At 42.5% G+C, this 16,791-nt stretch overlaps 1 protein-coding gene across 2 annotated transcripts in view; it reads left to right on the top strand.

Moving 5' to 3' along the window:
* The first annotated feature begins 10,232 nt into the window (after positions 1–10,232).
* The window catches only part of MARCHF2 (membrane associated ring-CH-type finger 2), a 71,976-nt gene continuing 65,417 nt past the window's right edge, over positions 10,233–16,791 (top strand). The window contains exon 1 of one of the 2 annotated variants that reach the window (XM_086947311.1): positions 10,233–10,407. The gene's annotated coding sequence lies outside the window, so the exon portion shown is untranslated. Of the gene's footprint in view, positions 10,408–10,520; positions 10,612–16,791 lie in introns of those variants that run through there. The other variant, XM_086947312.1, reaches the window with a different exon arrangement.

The following is a 16,791-nucleotide window of genomic DNA, read 5'->3' as shown; positions in this document are numbered from 1 at the left end:
AGTCAGACTGGAGAGGAAAATCAGTCCCTCAAGAGCAGCCTTTTTTAAAAACCACTTTTGTGAATCTTGTCTCCCTAAAGGGACAGCACTAGAATTCTGGAGGATTCTATTGAGAGAGGTGTGGTGAAGGACAATAAGAAGCTAGAGATGAGTTTTGGCCAGTGGCCATTTAAAAGTGAATGGAAGATTTGAAGAGACTGTTATCATTGTGGAACTTGGCTCTATACCTCTAAAAAGGTGCCTGAATTTGGTTGGTTCCTGCCAAATATTCAAGTGTTGTACAAGACTTGAGTGATTGGTTGGCCTAGACCTAATAGTTATTAGCTTCTGGTATAAGCAGGACCAGTGAAAGAGTTAACCAAAAAAAAGTTTTACTTTTGAGAAGCCCTATTATGCATAGCAGAAAGGAAAGGAAAGGACTGGCCTCGGGGCAGACCAGGAGTATGTTGTTGTTCTTTTAAGAGTCCCAGATAAGATCCTGGACTGAGGGTGAAAACATTCTGTTTTCTTGACTAGAGGACACGGACTACCGGGCGTACTAAGAACCCGCTCCCCTAAAACAATGAAGGCTCGGCTGCAATGAGCATTGCCATGAGGTCAGCAATAAAGTCAAACAAGAGAACCAAATGCTGTCACTCCACAATCCAACCAAAGACACACTACACCAGATACAGAGATCCCAATCTCTCAGCATCTCCCATCAAGATTTAGATTGCCATGCAGTGACCTGCCAAGAGCGAGAAGAAAGATCGTATGCGTTTCAGGGGCTAAACACTAACCTTCACTGGACTGCCGAGGAGATCTTCCCCTCCCTGAGACCTGGCTGTTGTGTTGAGACCCTTCCTGCACTCTCTAAGCTGCTTGGGCACTACAACTTCCCCATAATATCTCTGTTTTCCAAGGCTCAGAATCCTCCAAAACAAACACATAGACCTAATTAGGTATGTCACCTGGTTCCAGCAACTCACCAGTCTGGCACTATGCTCACAACTATCTGGGTGCTGCATCTGTGTCTATTGAGTCACAGAGACGTGTTAGGAACTGCAGGTCTGCTGACCTGAGCACACGGCCCAGACATGTTGCAACTACATTACATTTTCTATTTTGAACAACACAATTAAATGTATGATTGACTCTGGCATTTTTCTGCACCAATCAATCTAATGTTCAAAATTAAGAAAATGTAAACGGAACAGGGGCATTTATAGAGCATGTTTTCACCGAAATGGCATCTAGAATCTATTGTAATGCAAAGGATAGTCGTTGTTTCTTAACTTGTCCCGCGACCAACGCCATCCGTCGACTACATTGGCTGCCGGTGGCGAGGCGTATTGAGTTCAAGTCCCTATGTATTGCTTTTAAAATCATGAACTTCTCTTCCCCAGTTATCCTGGCGCACCTGCTCTCTCCCTACACACCCACTCGTCTACTACGATCTGTGGGCCAGCATTTGGCGGTTTTCCCTCGGGCAAGGAGGATGCTCCTTCCGCACCCTGGCTGTTAAACTGTGGAATTCCCTTCCTGCGCACAGTCGCAGCTTGGGCAACTTTCTGGCTATCCGCAAGGCCATTAAAACTCACCTTTTCCCTTTGTTGTAGGCCTGGTCTTCTGGTAGTAGCCTCACAACTTCAGTTTGATAGCTCTGGGACACCCCTTTGCTTGGGCAGCTGCGCCCTTTATAAAACCTGTAACATGACATAACAACATAACTTATTTTATCAACCTCAGAAGAATGATGGCATAAGTGACCCCATGGTAAACAGTCAAAATATCGATTTTTTAATTTCGACTTACACTTATATCGAGTTGCTAATATCGATGGGACAGAATATCGATGTCCAGAATATTGATGGCCAGAATATCGACCCTAAGGTAAGTAATAGCGAAATTACTTTATAGATAGCATATATATCGATGTAAGTAATTTCGATTTACTAATATGTGTTAGAAATTTTAGTTAAGTATTTAAATTAATTGTTATAATATGTGTTTAATATGTTTTTATAAATAAAAAATATATAAAAGTAAATAATATGTTTTACTACCAGAGCGGGTTGTGGGTTTTTAGGGGAATAGGGTGGGAAGTAATTTATTTGTAATTAAATAATTATTTTTTAATGATTAATTTATTTTGCAATTAAATATTAATTGGCAATGAATTATTTTAATTGATTAATTGATTGATTAATTGATAATTTATGTATATTTTTAAGTAAATTATATGTTTTACTACTGGAGCGGGTTGTGGGTTTATAGGGGAATAGGGTGGGAAGTAATTTAATTGTAATATTAATTAATTTTGGGTAAAGGAGTATTTTTAGGGTTCAGGGTCAGTTTTCAGTTTTTGGGTAAAGGGGTATTTTTAGGGTTCAGGGTCAGTTTTCAGTTTTTGGGTAAAGGGGTATTTTTAGGGTTCAGGGTCAGTTTTCAGTTTTTGGGTAAAGGGGTATTTTTGGGGTTCAGGGTCAGTTTTCAGTTTTTGGGTAAAGGGGTATTTTTAGGGTTCAGGGTCAGTTTTTAGTTTTTGGGTAAAGGGGTATTTTTAGGGTTCAGGGTCAGTTTTCAGTTTTTAGGTAAAGGGGTATTTTTAGGGTTCAGGGTCAGTTTTCAGTTTTTGGGTAAAGGGGTATTTTTTGGGTTCAGGGTCAGTTTTCAGTTCTTGGGTAAAGGGGTATTTTTTTGGGTTCAGGGTCAGTTTTCAGTTTTTGGGTAAAGGGGTATTTTTAGGGTTCAGGGTCAGTTTTAGGTTTTTGGGTAAAGGGGTATTTTTAGGGTTCAGGGTCAGTTTTCCCTACTGTTGCACCCACTGGAGTGGGAATAGTAATTATTGTTAAGTAATTATATATTATATATGATTTTTAATTATTATTATTTTAATTAAATATGTATTCTTTTTTTTAACATTATTACATATATTTAAATATGTTTAAGTAATTAATAAGTATTATTTACAGTATTTTTTATGTTATTTTAAATTTAAAAAAATCGATATATTTAACAACGATATTTTTAACATCGATATTATTTTTTCGATATTTTGGTACTTACCATGTTGTACATAGGGCGTCGATATTTTTGCTATTGATATAATTACGCCGATATTTGTGTAGGTCGAAATTCTGTCTGTCGAAATTCTGTCATAGATCCTGACCCCACAGGCATATGGACCTATGACAATCGGGGTCACACAATGATTACTGAATTTTTCGAGTGAGCCCATCGCTCAGGATTAATATAATCATTTCGACAAATTAATAAATCAGTACCTAATTGGGATAGCCTACCGACATTCTAAGCAATGTCCTCAAGTTTTCACAATTCTTAAGAGCGAGTAATAATTAGAATTTTTGTTGACATCACAGGAGGTGATCTGTAACCCCCATAAAAGCATGGCCACATACGTGAACGGCACTGTATGCAGGTGATTTCAGGTCTCGATCAGTTAAGACACCTACGTTAAGTTTTTCCCTCTACTTTTCACCAGTACCACCCTTATTGGGCCATACTTATAAATTGAAGAATCAGCTAATTGCCAATAGACCAACTTGTCAGATAAATTAGTTAAGGTCTCCACTGAAACTTTTTTTCTCAAATTAGGAGTATAATATATGTTTATAGCCTTTCACTCTGGTCCCCTTGGTCAAAACAGGCCCTCTCTTCATTCACCATCTGTTAGATACCTCTCACCAATCAAAGTGTGGTGGGCGTACCTCGTTCTGATACTCTCTATTCACAGCAGCCAGGCAGATTTTCGGATTCCGGAGGAGCTTTGCTAATCTGAGAGTATACTTGTTCTACTTGTATGCTTTAGCATTACATAGTGATTCTGACATAGTTCACAATAGCTGGCAACTGTCTGTGGTGTACACTAAAGGCAGGGCAGCTGAAATTATGAGAAGCTGCTGCTTTTTTCAAATAATGAAGGGGTTGGCACATAATCCATCATCTGTTGTGTAATTTGCACACTTTAACAAACAAAAAAACAAAAAATGTTGGTTTGACGGGACCAAAACATAGTAACAACGTGGTGAAGTGTTTGTGTGCAGTGGAAAGCCTTTCACAAAAGGTTAACTGATCATCTTTCAGTTGCAGGCCTGGCTCTAGGGGGTGGGTCTGGCCCACTTAAATTTGCCCTCTGTCCCACCCTGTCATGGCAGAAGAGACCATGCAGAAGGGACCTGTTAAGTACTTCCACCATGTTAACGTTGGAACATTGAGATTGTTTTTCCCTGTCTTTACTATAATTATCAGTCAGGCATCATTAAGGAACCTCCAACACACATTCAAATGCTCGTTGTTTGTATAATTAGTATTTTAAGTAAGTACTGATAAGAGGAAAAAATACCGCCTTTAGTTGTTTTCCCTGTTTTTTACTGGGTGAAACATTAAAATACTGGTCATGTTGGTTAAAAGAAATATCCAGATGGGACCCTAGCTGGTCTCTCTCTGCAAACTGCTATTGAGTGTTCTGTGTTGGGGGGAGAAGGTGGGCGAGCCAACAAATAAACATGAAGAGCCAAGCCAGAGCTGAGCGAAAGGTGTGGCTTAGCTCTTTGACCATGGGTCTGGCTTGGCTCTCAGGCCCCGTGCATGAGCTGAGCCCTGAACATGTTTTTTATGTAAATCATATAAAAAAACAAAAGGTAAAATATGATAAAGATTTCCAAATTCAAAAAAGTATTATTTCTTTAACACATGAAAGCTTTGACATTACTATGTTACATAATAATGCTGCACTGAGGAATACTTATTAAAAGTGATAATTTTTAAACATGAACTTACAGTTAATCCTGTCTCAGTCTTCACACTGGTGACAATGCAATTAGTGAACCGAGAGGCAAGAGAGTTGTCACGTAGACTTGTATGTGGCCCAGATTATTATAGAGCAACATTAATCTATTAATTCAATCACAATATGTTTTTTGTATAGTTGGTGTTCTGATTCAAGTATTTGAACGTGCTTTCATGTGCAAAAAGAGTTTTGGTGTAATAAAATATTTGCAGATGGTCACACAAATTAAGTGGGGAATCTGCAATGTATCCAGGTTATATGGTTTCACTTTGTACAAATCAGTGACTAAACAGCTATCTATGTGTCTCTCCTTTTATGTTAATTATTTTTGTACCTCTTTGTGCAGTTTTTATATAGTGCAAACTCAACCTGGAGGTATTGAAGCACTTTACATGAACACCAGTTACATTACAAAAGGTCCACGTTAATTTATTTTTGGTGCCAGAGATATGCCCAGAATCACAGGATGTTGAGCCGACGGCAAGACTTGAACCTGGCTGCTATAGTTCCAAAGTTGGAAGCTCTGGCAGAAATGCCACATACTGGGTAGACTGTGGGTGGCAGTCAGAAGGTACATGAAAGCTCAGCTCGTTATGGGCTCGAAGTTTCAACAGGACCTCAAGCTTTCAGTGAGTATCCCAGTTCTAGTTGAAAGAGTGGGGACAGAGGTTTACCTGCCAATGACGAAGCAGGTACAGTGACACAAGGGCCCAGGCCTGTAAAGGCCTTCTGCACCTCGATTATGGTCTGTGTGAGGGTTCTGAAAGTGTTTTATGTATTTTAGTTTGTGTAAGATTCAGTGGACCTAGTTATAGTGATACTCTTTGTCTAACCAGATCTACTTGCAAAGGGAATAATCATAATTCAGTTCAATAAATGGCTACCACAGGTTACGCAATGTTGCATGATGTACATATGGTAGCATTAATGCTAATTATCTAGACTTATCTCAGAACTAAATTCACACCAAGAACCTTTCGATCATCATTGACTGTAAACTCAACATCACAGCCCGAGTCAACCTCCAACCTTGCCATACGCTTTCACATACTGAAGATGATGAGGAAGATTTTCAAATGACTCCCAGACAACATCTAGAAAATGATCACCCACAATCTTGCCAGCACCAAACTAGACTAAAAGAATACCCTCTACTCTGAGGCAACAAGCATCTCATTGGGAATTGCAGAACATCCAGAACTTGTGGCCAGAATCACTCTCAACCTCCCACATCACTCACACATCTCATCTTACCTCAAAGGAGCTACACTGGCTAACCATACACAAGTGAGCACATTTCAAACTCCTCACTCAAACTTTCAAGACACTCTGGCCCAGCATAACTCAACAATGCCATCTGCTTTCACAAACCTTTCAAACACCTCAGATCGGCAGGACCCCTATTTGTACACATCCCACGCATACGGAAAACCAGATCTGGTTGTTGAGTGTTCTCCTACGTTGCTCCTAAAAGTGTGAAATGAGGTGCTACTACACATCTGAGCCTCCTCCACACTTTTTGAATTCCACAAGAAGCTGAAAACCTAGGCTTGGCTATTCTCACACATGCTCAGTGCCAGGATGTCAGCCTGGGTGTGAGTGTGCTTTACAGATCAAAATAACATAACATGACCTGACCCGTGGGAAGCAAATGCACGTTACAGAGCATTCAGTTAAGACTGGTACAAAATCCAATCACGGCTGAAGGCTTCTGTTAGTCTGGATGATTGTTTTTGTTTCCCATGTTGTGTGCCTGTTTGCCTCTTCGCCCGTATCCCTCATATGGGACCGGCTCTGAGGCATAGTTTTCCCTTATTTGCTTGGAGTCACGCCTCAAACAAATGAGGGAATGGCCTCTGAATATAGCACTGGCTATACATGTGTGCCAGCGCTATCAGTGTTACAGAAGGGGCCGCACAAGCATCTGCAGCCCCTTCTGTAAAAGGGACACTATGTAATACGGCCCCAAAAAGGTTACCTGTTTGACCTAAATTACTATGTTTTACACTTGTGAGGCATGAAAACTGCTCTTAGTTGTCAAGAATACTTCCTTATTTTTTTCCAAATGTTTTGCTGTTTTTTCAAACCTTTTTATTACTGAAAGTACGCCACAAAAGTATGACATGAAAATAAAGAGTTACAAAGTTCACTGAGTGCAAAGAAATATGTTTGGGAGATATTACAAAGAGTAAGTAATCAGTCTGCTAGTGAAAAATGTAAATGCTTACTTAGGTGTGGTAACAGGGTCCTCCTTAAGCTTGAGCTACTAGTACAATCTTCCTAGAATCCTGTTACTTGTGTTGAAACCTGGCCCGCTCGAAATTATAAGGGTTGTGGCTGATGAGTATAGAGAGGGCTTTAAGTGGGACGGGTCTCACTGGTGCTGAGCATTGCCAGGTTTTTAAAGGGGGCCTCAAAATGGGTCTCTATCGGACTCAGTTTTGTTCCCTGGCACAGGTGGTCCATTCTTTTCCGGTCTGCAGTGACAGCAGGCACATTAATGTGCACGTGCTCACACTGCTCACTTCTCTCTAGTGGAGATGCTTGTTTCCGGTCCAGGGAGGACCTGGCTTGGCAGTTCGATCTGGACTGTTCCCATGAGGGACAGGGTCAAGACTGATTTTCATTATGGCTGGGTGACATGGTGAGCAAAAGAACTATGGATTTAACCCAGATCTCTTGACTGGGGGTGAATGTATGATTTATTCAGCAGTCCGTCCATCATTTGTTTGCGTAGCACTTTTCACCCTAAGTGGGATGTGTATGCCCTGACGTGGGTCCCTTACTCACTGTGCCACTGGATTCAAGCTAGCCTGGCTGATGAAGGGTAATACCCAGAAACTGGTCCCAGGATGCTTATTTCCGGTCCATGGAGGACCTGGCTTGGCAGTTCCGTCTGGACTGTTTCCATGAGGCAAAGGATCAAGAATGATTTGCATATGACTGGTTCTAAACTGGGGTGGCATGGTGAGCAAAAGAACTATGGATTTAACCCAGATCTCTTGACTGGAGGTGAATGTATGTTTTATTTTGCATTCCGTCCATCATTTGTTTGCGTAGAACTTTTCACCCTACGTGGGATGGGTATGCCCAAATGTGGGTCCCTTACTCACTGTGCCACTGGATTCAAGCTAGCCTGGCTGATGAAGGGTGATACCCAGAAACTGGTCCCAGGATGCTTGTTTACGGTGCAGGGAGGACCTGGCTTGGCAGTTCGGTCTGGACTGTTCCCATGATGCACAGGGTCAAGACTGATTTGCACATGGCTGCGTCTTACTAAGGTGACAAGGAGTAGGTAGCCAGTCTTCTAGTGAAAAATGTAAAGGCTTACTTAGGTGTGGTAACAGGGTCCTCCTTAAGCTTGATCTACTAGGACAATCTTCCTAGGAACCTGGTGGTTGTGTTGAAGCCTGGCCCGCTAGAAATTATAAGGGTTGTTGCGGATGAGTATAGATAGGGCTTTAAGTGGGCCGGGTCTCACCGGTGCTGAGCACTGGCAGTTTTTTAAAGGGGGCCTCAAAACAGGTCTCTATCGGGCTCTGTTTTGTGACCTGGCACAAGTGGTCCATTCTTTTTCGGTCTGCAGTGACAGCAGGCACATTGATGTGCGCATGCTCACACTGCTCACTTCCCTCTAGTGGAGAATACTTGTTTCCGGTCCAGGGAGGACCTGGCTTGGCAGTTCGGTCTGGACTGTTCCCATGAGGCACAGGGTCAAGACTGATTTGCATATAGCCGGATCTAAACAGGGGTGGCATGGTGAGCAAAAGAATAATGGATTTAACCCAGATCTCTTGACTGGGGGTGAATGTATGATTTATTCAGCATTCTGCCCATCATTTGTTTGCGTAGCACTATTGGAGAAGTTACGGCATGAGCCAGGTGAGTGTTGTAGGGGAAGGGAAATTCTTTACAGAGAGTCATTTTCTCTCTGGATTTCCCTTCTCTGTTTGAAATTTAGGAGCAGCAGCATTGTTGTGGTGTCACAAGGGCTTTAATAAGAAGCTTTTTCAATATTATATACAAGCCATAGTTGCTGCTTATTTATCTTTTGCAACTAACAACCATTGAGAAAGCCAATAGTCCTGATTTGTTGTAGGTATGATGTTACTTGTTGTATCATATATCTGGATGCAATGACAGAAACAGCAAAATGAAAGACGGGCGGCATACTATCCTAAGCACTGATTTTTAGCTTATGTGTCTTTAAGCCACGCCCTTAATTACATTGACCACGTCCCTTTGAGAACTCCCAGTGTTTTCATCCCACTTAAAGCCCGGAGTATAGACGTCAGCTCTTACTCTCAAATAACTCTACATTCACTGTATGTATGTTTGGAAGAAGATATGATGTAAATATAGGGCTTGTAGGGTACATCCAGAATTGACAAAATTGGGCCCACGCAAACGAACGCTTGGCCCACCCAGATGAAAAATCCTGGAACAGGGCCTGTTCAGTTTATTATTTCTGTATTTGGTTGTTAAACTGGTAGTAATTAGGTGAAATCTTTGCCCAGACGGTATTACCATGTGTAAAAATGACAAAATAATGAAGTAATTCTATCAAAAATGGTCGAAGTTATGCTTCATAATTTATATAACCTGCCGCATAATTCTAGTGGCCCTGACGATAGGCCAGGCCACTCAGCAAAATTATAAATTAGACAGCTGCCGTCTCCATTTGCAAGTTTTCAAGCCGAAATATGTCCTTCACCTCTCGTCCTCCTTGCATCAGAAAGCTTGTATTTTGTTTGCTCACAATTCTCATTTTTGCCTCATGTAAATTAACGTTTGCTTTTGTAATTTGTTCACTTGTAATGTTCTCCTCATGTTTCAGTTCTGTTCCTATTGTGAAGCTCTCTGACACCTTCGGGTAAAGTCCGCGCTATATAAAAACGCATAAAATAAATTAATAAATGTACAGCAAAACCTCTGCTTATCATGTGTGAGCATATCACTGCAATCTGTTGTACACACTCGCCCCTCCTTGCAGGCTCGCGGTCAAGACCAACTGTAGCCATTTCGGTCGCCAAGCAGCTCATCCAGCCCTCATTTAAAAATATTCAACGGTCTCGCCAGTCACAATATGTCAGCCACATCTCTCTAACCACCGTTATTCGCAGCCATTCCCATTCGCTACCAGCCACGAAGCGCACTCCATTCACAGTAGGACATCTGCCGTCGAAATATGATATACAGCACTTCCTGTCTGCAAAACCGTGCCAGCACCCACTACCCAGCGCCAAGCCCCTTTAACCCGTCTCCCTCCCAGTATACACAATGACGTCATTGTTACAAAAAATAGACTCGTCCCTCTGCAGACAACCGAGCCCATTTCTCCTACACGCCCGGGGATTGGTCGGTGTAAGGATTGTGTCTTCCTCATTGGATGCTATCAGTGTCCATCAGGCACCCGCCCGCCCTTTCCCTTCTGCTGCTCACAATGGTCTGCCCTCTTTACGTAGCCTGCGCCGCTGGTCGCGTGGCTGCGCCTGTTACGCTGGTGCTTGTGACAGCTGAGGCTGACCACAACCGAGAGCAGTCTGCACCATGGAGCCGCCGTACTGAAGGCTGGAGGGGGGCCGGACGGTGAGGAGAAGGGTGGGAGCGGATAGGTAAGTGGGGCTCCACCCGGACCTGCCACTCCCCACTGTTCCCTGCTGCTGTAGCTGTAATGCGTCACAGACCGGCTCCGCCTCTCAAGGCGAAAGGCGCGCCCTGGGGCGGCACGAGCTGACAACCTCCGCGGCACGCGCACTGAGGCGCGCGCACCGCGGGGGTGGCAATCACCCAGGGAAGTATGGCTCGCCTACCTGATGGTAAGAAAATAAGCGGGACGTCACGTTCGGAGCATCCTTGCGTCATTTCCTGGGCACCCAGGCTCAGGTGTGAGATGACAGCGCGCGCCGCTGTCACTTACACGGCTGCTGTCATTGGCGTCTGCGTGCCCAGCCAGGTGACACTTCGAGCTGAAACGTAATGCCATTTAGTCCGGTTGTTGCCAGCTGTTGTCAACATTGGGCCTCGGAGAATCGCCCAATGAGAGCTCTAGATTTCGCTCCGATATATTTATTTTGGAAAAGTGTAACCATTTCAGATTTCCTCAAATCGTGAAGTCGATGTTGTAACGAGTAAGCGTCCAAATTTTAAAACAACGTGCAAATAGATCAATCCGTACTACTACTATTACAGGATTTTATTTTTTGGTCACGTTTTATATAAAACTTTTCTTAGCCATTACTACAAAATTCTAGCAGTTTTACGTGAAATTGGGAAGCATAACATCGGAAGAATGATGGTATTTAATCCCTCTCCATTGCCTTAGTATGAAACAGTGCGGTATGAAATCTTATTTACATGGAAGAGACTTTTTGAAAGCTTGACTTGATATATCTTCTTATATATATCCTGATCGGGTCGTTAAATGCAAGCTACCGCAAATCCCTATGCCAGTGAGGGCCCATGATAGATCGTCTCCGGAGGTTCTTTGTTGGCGTCTCTTCACGTTTTTCTACAAAACGAGTAAAGGAGTAATGCTCATGCCCAAAAATTGGCGTAAATAAGAAATGTTTTTGTAATCTCTTTTTAATAATAAGACCATGATAGTACTAATAAAATAGAGGATACCATTCTGTCCGATGAGGGCACACTAATGCCGACCATACTCACGGAGTGTCCCTTTTTAAGGTGATTTTATAATAATCTAAATGTCAGAAGTTCTCATGAATGAAATATAAGTTTTAAGAGCAGTGGGACTAAAACTTTGACAAACAAGTGGAATATCGAGTCATATTCTTTATTCGGCTTGTAGCCATGAAAGCACATAGATAAACATACAACAAATGCTTACAATTCATACAATAGAAACAGAATTACAATATATAAATTAACAAACCCTGAATAACAAATGAGATCTCTTAGGCAAGCGTCCTGAAGGGCCCCTTTGAGACCTATCATCTGTCACAAGAACTCTAAAATGCAGTGGATCATACTGTTAAATACTACTGTTTTATTAAAAACTAGCAGCCCGTCCCGACGTTGTCCGGGTATGAATTGCTGCCGGCCAGTAGTATATTGTTTTGTAGGATTTCGTTTAGATAGCATTTCTTATCTGTGACAGGCCCATGAAACGCTCCGATTCACAGTGCACTGCTGATGCATTTAAGAGTGCGCGTTCAGTAGTGTGTGAACTCGAGTTTCCCTACTTTATTTTTCCTTGCAATATTATATAGCGCAAACTCGACAACATGGCATGAGCACAATTTACATTACAGAAGAACACATTCATTTGTGGTAGGCACGGGGAGACAAAGCGATTTGCCTGGAATCACAGGATGTTGAGCTGATGCCGAGATTCGAACGTAGCTCCCCAGCTCTAAAGTTCGCAATTCTAGAACTTGTGGCGGGAGGTGTGTCTAAAAGTGTATGTCGGTGCTGGCCATCAATGAGAGAGACCTATGCATTTTTCAAATGAGTGGTGAAATAATGAGTATGTTGCTAGAGATGTGGGCCGCCGTGCCACCAATGAACTTACCGGGGAGGGTAAACACCCATTATTCCGCAACTTTCTTTCCGCATACCATCACCCCGCATACTTTCATTACAAAAGTACCATGACTCCGCAATGCGATTATAACGCAAGGCATTACATTTTATATGCTTTTACCACGCATACATTTACAACGAAATTTGTTGTAAATGCATGAAAGGTAAAAGCATGTTTTTAAAAAAATTTTTGGATAAGGTAAGTATGGGTATAGGGGTATATGTTTGGGTATTTTAAGGGTTCAGATATAGTTTTGGGTTATGGGGTACAGGGGTAGATTTAGGGTTTAGGGATAGGTATGGGTTTTGGGGGACAGGGGTATTTTAAGGGTTCAGGGCTAGGTTTGGGTTTAAGGGTACGGGTATTTTTAGGGTTCAGTGCTAGGTTTGGGGTACATGGGGTATTTTAGGGTTCAGGGGTAGGTTTGGGTTTTGGGGCACAGGGCTATTTTTAGGGTTCAAGGCTAGGTTTGGGGGTACAGGGATATTTTTAGGGTTCAGGGGTAGGTTTGGGTTTTGGGGTACAGGGGTATTTTAAGGGTTTAGGGCTAGGTTTGGGTTTGGGGTACAGGGGTATTTTAGGGTCCAGGGGTAGGTTTGGGTTTTGGGGTACAGTGGTATTTTTAGGGTTCTGGGTATTTTAGGGTTCAGGGGTAGGTTTGGGTTTTGGGGTACAGTGGTATTGTTAGGGTTCAGTGCTAGGTTTGGGTTTTGGGGTACAGGGGTATTTTTAGGGTAATGGGGTAGGTTTGGGTTTTGAGGTACACGGGTATTTATAGGGTTCAGGGCTAGGTTTGGGTTTTGGGGTACAGGGTATATTTATATGGTTAAGATGGGTTGGTGTTTAAGGGTGTTGGGCTATTTTAAGGAGTAAGGGTGGGTTATGATTATGGGGTGCAGGGGTATTTAAAGGGAGCAGGGTGGGATTAGCACACAATATGAGACATGGCATGAAGGGCGGCACGTACCACACGCCCCCAGCGTTTGTCATGCCCTCAGCACACACCCACAGCACAAGGCAGACACGCCCACAAGGGACTACTTTGGTGGCACGGTTCTTTTACCTTTTAAATGTATATGGTGGGCGTCTGCATAGCCTATGTCCTTCTGCAGCAACTGCCCTTTCCAACGCTGTATTGGGTGTTGTGATTGGTCTTGTGGTTCCTGAGATTACCCGCCTCAAAGGTTTGGGCTCTCTCTTTATTATATTAATATGGATTCAGTAGCTTCTCTAGTTTGCTAGAGCGCCACATATATAATTTATAACACAATTACAAGTAGCTTGCGACTCTAGACTCTGTAGGTGTACAAAATCTACTATGAAATTTCTAATCTTTGCCATGCAAAAAAATCTGAAGAAACTATGAGCGCAGACTGTTATATAAGGCACAAAACAACATAAAATGCATGGTGCTCTGCACAGAAGTATTATCGCAACGGCATTCTGGAAGATTTCAAAGCCAGATGCCTAGTTGTGGGAACACTTAAAGAAAGTGCACAATACTTAATTGAAGACATTTGAGGTAGAAACTGTGCTATGAGGATCAAATCCACAATAGATGTGACTCAACACTTGCGGTAGTGATCAGAGCATTGTGTTGCACTACCGTCTTCGTACTTTCCACATGAGCCACATGTGTGTTACCCCTTCGCTCAATAAACAATTTTCTGACGGAGATCGTGGAATTGTTGCGAGACTGAACAAGACTCCAGTCAAAATGTTGATCAAGCACTGCCTTTTAGGCGTTTTACCAGCCCCGAATCAAAGTCCTGTATGCAGTGCAAACTTGCTTCACTGGAGTTGGTGTCTGCAAGGTACTGTGATAACATACACACGTTTCTTTCTCCATTCTGTTTATAGCCATATATATGGGTGTGTGTGTGTGTATGTATATGTATATAATACTAGCAGCCCGTCCCGACGTTGTCCGGGTATGAATTGCTGCCGGCCAGTAGTATATTGTTTTGTAGGATTTCGTTTAGATAGCATTTCTTATCTGTGACAGGCCTGTGAAACGCTCTGTTTCACAGTGCACTGCTGATGTACGTAAGAGTGCGCGTTCAGTAGTGTGTGAACTCGAGTTTCCCTACTTTATTTTTCCTTGCAATATTATATAGCGCAAACTCTACAACATGGCATGAGCACAATTTACATTACAGAAGAAAACATTCATTTGTGGTAGGCACGGGGAGACAAAGCGATTTGCCTGGAATCACAGGATGTTGAGCTGATGCCGAGATTCGAACGTAGCTCCCCAGCTCTGAAGTTCGCAATTCTAGAACTTGTGGCGGGAGGTGTGCCTAAAAGTGTATGTCGGTGCTGGCCATAAATGAGAAAGACCTGTGCATTTTTCAAATGGGTGGTGAAATAATATGAGTATGTTGCTGGAGATGTGGGCCGCCCTGCCACCAATGTACTTACCGGGGGAGGGTAAACACCCATTATTCCGCAACTTTCTTTCCGCATACCATCACTCCACATACTTTCATTACGAAAGTACCATGACTCCGCAATGCCATTATAACTCAAGGCATTACATTTTATATGCTTTTACCACGCATACATTTACAACGAAATTTGTTGTAAATGCATGAAAGGAAAAAGCATGTTTTTTAAAAAAAATGTTTGGATAAGGTAAGTATGGGTATAGGGGTATATGTTTGGGTATTTTAAAGGTTCAGATATAGTTTTGGGTTATGGGGTACAGGGGTAGTTTTAGGGTTTAGGGATAGGTATGGGTTTTGGGGTACGGGGTATTTTTAGGGTTCAGGGCTAGGTTTGGGTTTTGGGGTATAAGGGGTATTTTTAGAGTTCAGGGGTAGGTTTAGGTTTTGGGGTACAGGGGTATTTTAAGGGTTCAGGGCTAGGTTTCGGTTTTGGGGTACGGGTATTTTTAGGGTTTAGGGCTAGGTTTGGGTTTTGGGGTACATGGGGTATTTTAGGGTTCAGGGGTAGGTTTAGGTTTTGGGGCACAGGGCTATTTTTAAGGTTCAGGGCTAGGTTTGGGTTTTGGGGTACAAGGGTATTTTTAGGGTTCAGGGGTGGGTTTTGGCGTACTGGGGTATTTTAAGGATTTAGGGCTAGGTTTGGGGGTACAGGGGTATTTTAGGGTTCAGGGGTGGTTTTGGGGTACAGGGGTATTTATAGGGTTCAGGGCTAGGTTTGGGTTTTGGGGTACAGGGGTATTTTTAGGGTTTAGGGATAGGTTTGGGTTTTGGGGTACAGGGTATATTTATAGGGTTAAGATGGGTTAGTGTTTAAGGGTGTTGGGGTATTTTAAGGAGTAAGGGTGGGTTATGAATATGGGGTACAGGGGTATTTAAAGGGAGCAGGGTGGGATTAGCACACAATATGAGACATGGCATGAAGGGCGGCACGTACCACACGCCCCCAGCGTTTGTCAAGCCCACAGCACAAGGCAGACACGCCCACAAGGGACTACTTTGGTGGCACAGTTCTATTACCTTTTAAATGTATATGGTGGGCGTCTGCATAGCCTATGTCCTTCTGCTGCAACTGCCCTTTCCAACGCTGTATTGGGTGTTGTGATTGGTGCTGTGTTTCCTGAGATTACCAGCCTCAAATGTTTGGGCTCTCTCTTTATTATATTAGTATGTATACATACACCGATCTTTAATAATGTAGACAGTCCCAGAATTTTTACTATGGTACATACACACACCACTATCATTTAATTATATTTTGCACATTGCTGTTCCTTTGACCCAACTTGCCTTTAACCTAAGACTATTCAGTGATGTTATGCAGGCCATATACCAGTAGTATTAGTCTGCAGGTTGTGTACTACAAATCATGCTCTGAAAGCACAACACATCTCAACACTATCTTTTGCTGAATACCGTACTTTGCCTTGCGAATCGCGTACTGTGATAGGCATCACAGCCCTCACATTCGACCATGTTTGAGCCCCAAGAATGTAAGTCCTGTAATAATTTCAGAGAAGGAAACCCACAACTTTAGTCCTTCTATTTGCCTACTGGTTTTAATCTCAAGAGTATGGAAAAATATGTACTGCAATAATTATGCTGTGCTTTGTGTGAAGGCAGTCCATATTTCTAAAATAGAAAGGACAATAAATATTAGAATGACTGACAAAAGAAAATGTCAGAAAAAAAGCAGAGCTGCAAATCACAAAGTTCAATTGAGGACAGTCTAATGCTCTTGGGTAAAATCTAAAGCAGGGCCTGCAGGATTTGTTAGTGAAAACACAAGGCTTGGATTTTGTAGTATTTTGTAATTTCGGATTTTCTGTTTATAGTAGCAGTTTTGCCCAGAATACTTTGGTAACAGTTATGACTTTACCGTGGACGGAGCAGCATGTAGCACGCACATTGTGGATCTGTTTTTGCTTGTAGCTACCAGGTATTGTGGTGTTTGTGGAGTGTGGTTATCTTACAGTCGGGGACTCTTTCCTTTCCTCAAAACATTTTAT

Source organism: Lissotriton vulgaris, chromosome 12 (genome assembly GCF_964263255.1).
Source record: "Lissotriton vulgaris chromosome 12, aLisVul1.2, whole genome shotgun sequence".
Lineage (NCBI taxonomy): Eukaryota > Metazoa > Chordata > Amphibia > Caudata > Salamandridae > Lissotriton > Lissotriton vulgaris.
Note: the sequence above shows the minus strand (reverse complement) of the source record. Positions and strands in the feature narration are given on the sequence as shown.